The sequence below is a fragment of the Octopus bimaculoides genome, chromosome 2, assembly GCF_001194135.2.
Source record: "Octopus bimaculoides isolate UCB-OBI-ISO-001 chromosome 2, ASM119413v2, whole genome shotgun sequence".
In the NCBI taxonomy this organism is placed as follows: domain Eukaryota; kingdom Metazoa; phylum Mollusca; class Cephalopoda; order Octopoda; family Octopodidae; genus Octopus; species Octopus bimaculoides.
In genome coordinates this window covers 38,831,182-38,839,718 of record NC_068982.1, presented here as the reverse complement: position 1 = coordinate 38,839,718, position 8,537 = coordinate 38,831,182, and the positions used below count along the sequence as shown (strand labels likewise).

The 8,537-nt window shown below is 40.0% G+C and overlaps 1 protein-coding gene across 2 annotated transcripts in view; it reads right to left on the bottom strand.

Moving 5' to 3' along the window:
• The window catches only part of LOC106874684 (innexin unc-9), a 169,177-nt gene that overhangs the window by 116,883 nt on the left and 43,757 nt on the right, over positions 1–8,537 (bottom strand). The gene's annotated exons all lie outside the window — the stretch shown is intronic.

Genomic DNA, 8,537 nt, shown 5'->3' with positions numbered 1-8,537 from the left:
TTTTTTTTTTTTTGTTTTTTGTTTTTTCTTGATTTGAAACAGATACTGTGTTGTATTTTTGAAGAGTAATCCTGTTTTGCAAATATGTTTTTTTTATTTTCTTTTTTAAAATCTGATCAAGGGATCTGTAAACAATCACAGGTGTGTGACGAATTGTTTTGTTATTAATAGCCAGGTAATTAAGCTAATAACGATCACAATCAGTGTCTGCGTTGGTAAAAATGACTTCCAAAGTACAATAATGATTTCCTACACTGGCAAACGTCCACCGATTCTTAGAAGCTTATATATTCATATTTAATCCATCCCATAATAAGCATTCAGCCGGTAGTTTAAAAAAAAGTGTGTCACTGCACCCTAGCAAAGCGTGTCAAATTTCTGAGTGCACATAGGCCTAAACAAGGCCTATGAATGAAATGAAATATAAGTACTTAAATACAGGCGGGGATCTGCTATTATGGAACTAGTTTTGCAACCATGTGCTTTCCGATTCAGTTTCTCTAATCCCTGGTAGACCAATGCCTTGTGAATGAAAATGTTAGACAGATACTGAAAAAAAAAAACATATATATGTACATATATTTATATTTATATTGTGTGTGTGTGCTTGTCCCCGCCCACTACTTAAAACGACTGCTGCTGATTTGTATACATTTCTGTAATCCAGTGGTTCCCTATCTGCGGTACGCGAGGGCTTTCCAGGTGGTACGCGAGCACTTTCGGGGTAATATGCAATTTTTACTTTGTTTCCAATATTCGGCCAGTATGTGATTAATGCTTTCCAAATCAATCAACCAGTAATCAGTACTTTTCGATTACTGGCATACCAGTGGTTACCTTTTATTCACTCTCTGTACAGTGATCAGCGCCGTCCAACCAATGCGCGTGACCTCGAGCATGACGTGATGCTATGTGTGACCTTGAGGGGCACGCGCCTATAAAATGCGCCGTGTGCTCTTAAATGACACCTGTTCGTTTGGTTTCTGGTGTGTGTCTTTGTTCTCTCTGGGCTGGGTAGAAGCTGACAGGGTGCTAGCGAGGAAAGCATGCCGTTACAAGTTAATATTTTCTTCACAAAAATGTTACTTTCATACCTATAATTTTCTTATTGTGTATATTATTATTAGTAGTAGTATTAATATAATTTTGTATGTTTTTTTTTTAATTTTTGTATTTCTTTATTTCTTGATTGATTAATTTATTTTTTTTACTTTTCCACAGGATTTGATAACATGCTGAAGCGAAACTATGACCCTGCGTACATAAAGTATAGCTTCATTGCAATCGAACGTGAAGGAAAAGCTCTTCCGTAGTGTGTGGTCTATATGAAGTCCCTTTCCAGTGCGGCCATGAAACCCAGCCTGCTCAAACATCATCTTGAGACGAATCACGCGGTGAAGAAGGACGGAGATCAGAGTTACTTCCAGCAACTTGGCGAGAACGTAAAGCAGCAGCGCATCGACAAGACTAGCCAGATCTACCAGAAGAGGGCAGGAACTGTGAAAGCATCCTATGAAGTTGCTCTCTTGGTGGCCAAAAACGTTAAAGGCGCATACCATTGCAGAGTTTCTCGTCATGCCAGTGGCAAAAATCTTGGTCAGGCACGTGATTGGAAAGGAGGAAGCGGCGAAGTTGGAGAGTGCTTCCCTCTCTAACAACACTGTACAGCGCCGTATCGAGGAGATGTCGGTCGACATTACCGACCAAGTGAATGAGGGAGTGAGAGCCTCATAGTATGGGTCTGTCATTCAACTCGACGAATCGACGGACGTCACCAACTGCTGTCGACTATTTGCCTACGTCCGCTTCACGCAGAATAATGCTGTGAAGACTGAGCTATTGCTGAGCCAGGAGATGTCCAGTACAACGAAAGGAAAAAATATTTTCGACGTTTTGGACAATTTCTTCAAGCAGAATCAACTGGATTGGGGTAAGTTGGTCGGATGCACGACAGATGGGGTTCCATCTATGCTCAGTCGAAAGTCAGGTTTTCAATCCTATGTGTAAGCTGTGTCACCAAACGCCACCGCTGTCCATTGTTTCATACACAGATTCACCTTTTGTACTCAGGTGCTTCCTCTGAATTTTTGATCATGCTTGAACCGAGTTATCAGAATCGTGAATTTCGTCGAAACATCGGCTCTGAATACACGTCTGTTCAAGTTGCTCTGCGAAGATTTCGGCTTCGACCACATCTGTCTCCTCTACCACACAGAGGTAATGCGATGGGGCGTCTCTTTGAACTGAGGGATGAACTTGTTTTCTTCACGGAGAAGGAACACGATTTTCAAAAAGATCTGGAGGACGAGGAGTATATCTCAAGGTTGGCCTACCTGTCGGGCATTTTTGGAGCCCCTCAATCACTTAAATCTGTCGTTTCAAGGGCCCAACTACACTGTCACAGAGATCACCTCAAAGCTGGGAGCGTTTGTCCGGAGGTTGGATCTATGGTTGAAGAACGTGGAGAGCAAACGCTACGGAATGTTCGAACTCCTGGCTACACTTGGCGGCGAGCCCAATGATGAATTTGCCCAAGAAATCGTCGGTCACCTCTCACTGCTCAAGACTGAGTTACTGCATTAATTCCCGGACGTGATATGTTGTGCCTACATCGTTAATCCATTTTCCGTTGATCCAGCCGAGTTACCTGTCGGAACCGGGGAGCAAGAGAAACTCATAGATATCTAGGCTGACGAGATAGCAAAGACGAAGCACAAAGAATGCTCTCCTATAAACTCCTGGCTAAGCATGGCCTTCTCGTACCCGACGCTATCCCGTCACGCTGTTCCCTAGTTACTAATTTTCCCTTCTCGTGGGAGTGTGAGCAGGGGTTCACAGCCTTACTGGCCATCAAGTCGAAGAGCCAGAACCGTCTTGCTGCGCCCGGCCATGATTTCCGATGCGCTGTAAGCAAGGTTATGCCCCGCATTGACCAGCTGGTGGAGAAGAGACAGATTCAGCCCTGGCATTAAACTGGGTTGTGTTCTTTGTTGTTAGTTCTTTGTGTTTTCTACTTGTGATTAAATTAATGTTTGCTCGTATTGAGTTTTTCTGGAACCAGGTGGCACGTGGCGGCTGTACGAAACCTCCAAGTGGTACGCGATCACAAAAAGGTTGGGAACCACTCATATAATCTAATAGTTCGGCAATAAAGATCGATAGAATAAGTACAGGGGTTGATTTGTTCGACTAAACTTCTCAAGGCCAGGGTGTTACATGGCTGCACTTCAACAACTGAAATAGGTAAATGAAAGAAGATAGGGTGACATCACAAACAGGAAGCAAAAATAATCCTTTTTTCTAAAGGCACAAAGCTTAAAATATTTTGGTGAGGGTGGAGGTGTAACTCGATTCCATCGATGCCAATACTTAACTGGTACTTATTTTATCGACCCCGCTAAGATGAAAGGTAAAGACAATCTCGGCGGAAATTTAACTCAGAATGTTAAAGCTTTAACGTTATATTATTATTGTGTCTAAGGCAATGAGCTAAGAGACTAGCTAGCACACTGGACAAAATGCTTAGTGGCGTTTCTTCTGTTCAATAACGGTTTCAAATTTTGCCACAAAGGCAGCCATTTTGAGGAAAGGGATGTGTTGATTACATCGACCCCAGTGTTCAACTGGTACTTAATTTATCGACCCAGAAAGGATAAAAGGCAAAGTCGGCCTCCGTGGAATTTGAACTCAGAACGTAGCGACGTGTGAAATACCGCTAAGCATTTCGTCAAGCGTGCTAACGATTCTGCCAGCCCGCCACCATAATAATAAGAAGCGGTAAAAATACTGTATTGGAAGCTGTGTGAAAATTGAGGATTAGGGAGAAGTGAGACATGGTACGAAAACAAACCACAGAGAATGATAGAGTCGGAAACTCGCAAAATCTCGTCGGATTTTCCAGTGCAAACGGATTATGTACTTGAGCACATCAAGCCAAACCCAGTGGTGGTGGACATGGTAAACCACATGTGCACTATAATTGATGTTATGTGCCCAGTTGACACATGAATAGTTAAGAAGGTAGGCGAAGAAAATAGACATACAAGATAACCCGACCGAGGAAGATGGCAAAGGTGAAGATAGTGCCAGTTATTGAAGGAGCCTTGGGGACAGTATCAAAAAGTATTGAGAGGAATAGAGTGCCCAGTATAGCTGTTGAAAAAAGGTTGCCTCCTTGGCATAGCTAGAATCATCAGGAAAGTATTAAATAGTCGAAGAGAACAAACAGCATGGTGCCGTAGGCTACAGGTAGCAAACCTGCTACAGTTGCAAGACTCCAGGAGTTCGAACAAAACTCAAGTTAAAAGAATAATAATAACAATGATAATCTTTTCTACTAAAGGTACAAGGCCTGAAATTTGGTGGGAGGGGAGTAGTCGATTACATCAACCCCAGTGCTTCACTGGTACTTAATTTATCGATCTCGAAGGGATGAACGGCAAAGTCGACCTGGGCAGAACTTGAATTCAGAACGTAGCGACGGTCAAAATATCGCTAAGCATTTCGTGCAGCCTGCTAACGATTCTGCCAGCTCGCCTCCTAAATAACAATGATGATGATAATTAATAATAATAATAATCTTTTCTTTTCATTTCCTTTAGGGCCTGCTCGTATGTACCATAAAACATTATACATGTGGATGAGAAAAAAAAAGTGTGAGGATGAACAAAGTTATATAAAAATGAATAATGATAATTGTAATAAAACATGTTTTAATATAAGATTTCAAATTTTGGGACCAGGCCAGCAAGTTCCGGGGGGGGGGGAGTCAATATCATCGACCCCAGTGCTTAACTGGTATTTATTTTATCGACCCCGAAAAGATGACAGGCAAAGTCGACCTCTGCAGAATTTGAACACAGAACTTAAGACGGGCAAGATGCCGCTATGCATTTCACCCGGCATACTAACAATTCTGCCTGCTCACCACTGTAACATATATTAATATATGAAAGCTACTAATCTTACGCTTTTGAAAAATAGTTCATCAGTGATAGATTCGTTCGAAAATTTACACGACGAAAGGAACTGTAAATTTAATCAATTTGATACTGATTTTTACCCCTCTGTCGCAGAGGGACTATTAACTAAGAGTTTTAAACTTCGCCCGCAGATATACCTCGATAACGGATCTGGGCATCGACTTCATTACGCATGCCAGAAAATCACTTCTATGTTTTGACAGTTCTTTCTGCATAAAACGTAATGGACCTGAGGTTCGATGTTCAAACGGGTTGTTATGATGGAGTAGAAACCTTATAGGCTTATTTCTTTTAAACAAAATAATTTCTAGTTTCAAATTTATTGAGTTACGATTAAACGGAGTCGATGGTTTTATTCTGACACGTAATAACAACGGACACCAACTGGACTCTCTTAGGAAAGATCTAATTAATATATTTAAGATGCCACAAAATTACAGTTAGTACTAGCACTAGTATAGCAAATTTCTTAGATATTATGAACCTAAATTTAGGATCCTTCAACCCCTATAGAAAACCTAATGAAGTCATATATTATATGAATCAAAGTTCTAATCACCCACTTATCATTATCAAGAACTTACCTACAAACATTAGCCAGAGAATATCTAAGATTTCATCCAATAAGGAAACTTTCGACCTTAGCGCTAATTTTTCAACGATGCCCCGAGAAGTGGCTTCAATGAAACAAGATAGGAAATACTAATACTAAGAAAACCAGGAAAGGTTAAATTATATGGTACAACCCGTCTTTTATCTTAAACCTTAAAACCAACATTAGGAAGTCTTTCCTGACATTTTCCTAGCATCCATTAGTTTCACAAGATTTTTAATAGGTTTAACCTAAAAGTCACTTATATCTGCACGGACAATTTCGCCTCTTCTTTTGCTAGAATTAATAGAAAACACGCGCCTCTATTAATGAACCTTTACCTCAGTGCAACTGTCTCAATGAAAGTACATGCCCCTTAAACGGCAAATTCCATTAAAAAAAGTGTCGTTTACTTCGCTTAAGTATCAGCTGACAATAATAGCAATAATGCAAAATGCTATGTAAGCCTTACTGAGAACACTTTTAAATCGAGCATACTTAACTTATACATACTTTCAGACACGAGAACAGAAAATCTGCGACGACTCTTTCAAAGCATATTTGCAATTTAAAAAACAAAAGAACCAACTTCAGCATTAACTGGCTCATTATAGAATCGGCCCCAGTACATTTTATCGGTAATAAATGCCTGGCAGAAAAGTTTGAGATCCTGTCCCAGTACACTTTATCGGTAATAAATGCCTGGCAGAAAAGTTTGATATCCTAACTCTACCACTCAGACTGTTAAACTCCAAATCGGAGTTGATTTCTTCGTGTCCCCACCAAAGAAAATTCCTTCTAAATGTTTTTGACCTGCCAATTGGTTAACACTTAGTATGCTCTTAACCATCCTGCCCATCTCTGCAATGTTCACACGTCTGCTAGTTGCCTCACCAATAGACTGTTTTCTACACAGCGCTATATATGAACTGTTCAAACATACGCAAAAAATAGAAAAAGAATCATTCGTTTATGATCTCCCCTTGTTCAAACCGGTCGACGTAACGGATCATCTTTTGGTAGAAGCTATCGCAGTGTTCATGAGTTATTTCATCGACCTTTTCAGATATCAATTGGTAAAGCTCCGGCTGGTTCTTTGCCTCGCCTTGGATAACCGAGCATTTCCAAACGGAAAAAAAAAGAGTTAAACTACATCAGCCTTACGAGAAACTAGCTTCGAATCGATTTGGGGTCATTTATTCTTTTGAAGATGAAGACTCCTACTTTCTACTGTTTGCAACACTTCAGCTCATACCTGTTGACCATTTTCTGCGTTTTAGCTTGTCTTACAAAGTCCCTTTGAAAAATTCAAATTTGATTGCAAAGAATTCAAATTTGATTGCAAAGAATTCAAATTTGATGGCAAAGAATTCAAATTTGATGGCAAAGAATTATTATTGTAACATAGACACGCATGTATGCATATATATAGGCTTATATACATGCATGCGTATATATTATGTAGTAATATGCGTGTATATATTCACCTATATATGCGCCAGTATGTGTGTGTGTGTCTGTGTTTGTACTCCCACCATCGCTTGATAACTGATGTTGCCGTGATTACGTCCCCGTAATTTAGCCGTTTGGCAAAACACACCGATAGAATAAGTAATAGGATTACAAAGAAGAAATCCTGCAGTTGATCTGCGCCTGTCCGCGCGTGTGTGTGTGTGTGTGTGTATCCATAAATGTGCATAGATATACGAGTGTGTGCGTGCGAATCTGTTCAACTTTTGTTTTACCCCCCCCCCCTCCGTCCACCCGTTCCACAAGTCACGATTAACCACCTCTTCCGGCGCATGCATGTGTGTATTCATGTATCTGTATTGTGTGTATATGTTTGGAGATGTGTGGGTGCAAATACCCACTCACATATGTTTGTAAGTATATGTGTGAGAGAGAGAGAGAGAGAGAGAGAGAGGAGTGAAGAGAAAGGGAAAGAGACAAGAAAAGAAAAGGAAGAGTGGGTGAGGTTGATGACGAGTATGATGATAATGATGATGACGACGATGATGGTGGTGATGATGATGATAATGATAATGATGATGGCTCTCCACTCGAGTCCGAGGAAGATTGTTAATTGACATGGGGACAGTCAACAGTTCTCGTGAGTAAATTTTAGGTCCAGTAAGGTTTATAACGACGCCTCGTAGTTCCTTTCCTATGGGCATGATTGAGAGACAAACCGACGCAAGATATATGTGCCAATAAAAATTATATGTCTTGGACTGAGGGAGAGACATGATGCCTAACTGCTGTTAGGAATCTTCAAAAGGGCCAAGATCATTCCTTGTACAACGGATTCTTATCAGAGTAATCTATGAACATACTTTGGCGAAAATGCCTGCAAACATACAGCTCGTTGTGTGTGTGTGTGGAACATACTTTATTGATAAAGCTGCAAAGACATCACAAAAAATGCTACTCAGAGTTTCAAGTTCCGGTTTGTCGAGAACGTGAAACTCGGAGTAACAGTTTTTGTGATGTTTTTGAAGCTTTATTAATAAAGTATATTACTTTACCTCCGGTATTCGAATAATATTTTTTCTACCTTCTTTCACATTTATGTCATTACTCTGGTGTCTATATATATATATATATATATTATTGTAACAGAAAATAACTGAGAATGTCTGTATGTGTGCATCACTAAATCTCGAGAACTAACCAACCGATTTCATTCAAATTTTACACTTACACTACCTAGGGTCAATGGAGTGTCATGGGCCAAAAAACCATTCAACTTCTGGCCTAATGCAAGCCCAGTGCAATCTCTTACACTGTTTCGGTATTACGTGTCAAAAGTGAAACAACACCATCTCTACTGGAACGTGAGATAATAGTTTCAGTTTTAATAGTTCTGCTATTAATACTTTCACTATGTATATAACATATACATAGTGAAACTATTACCTCACATTACATATATGCATGCATACATACATTATGTATATATATAT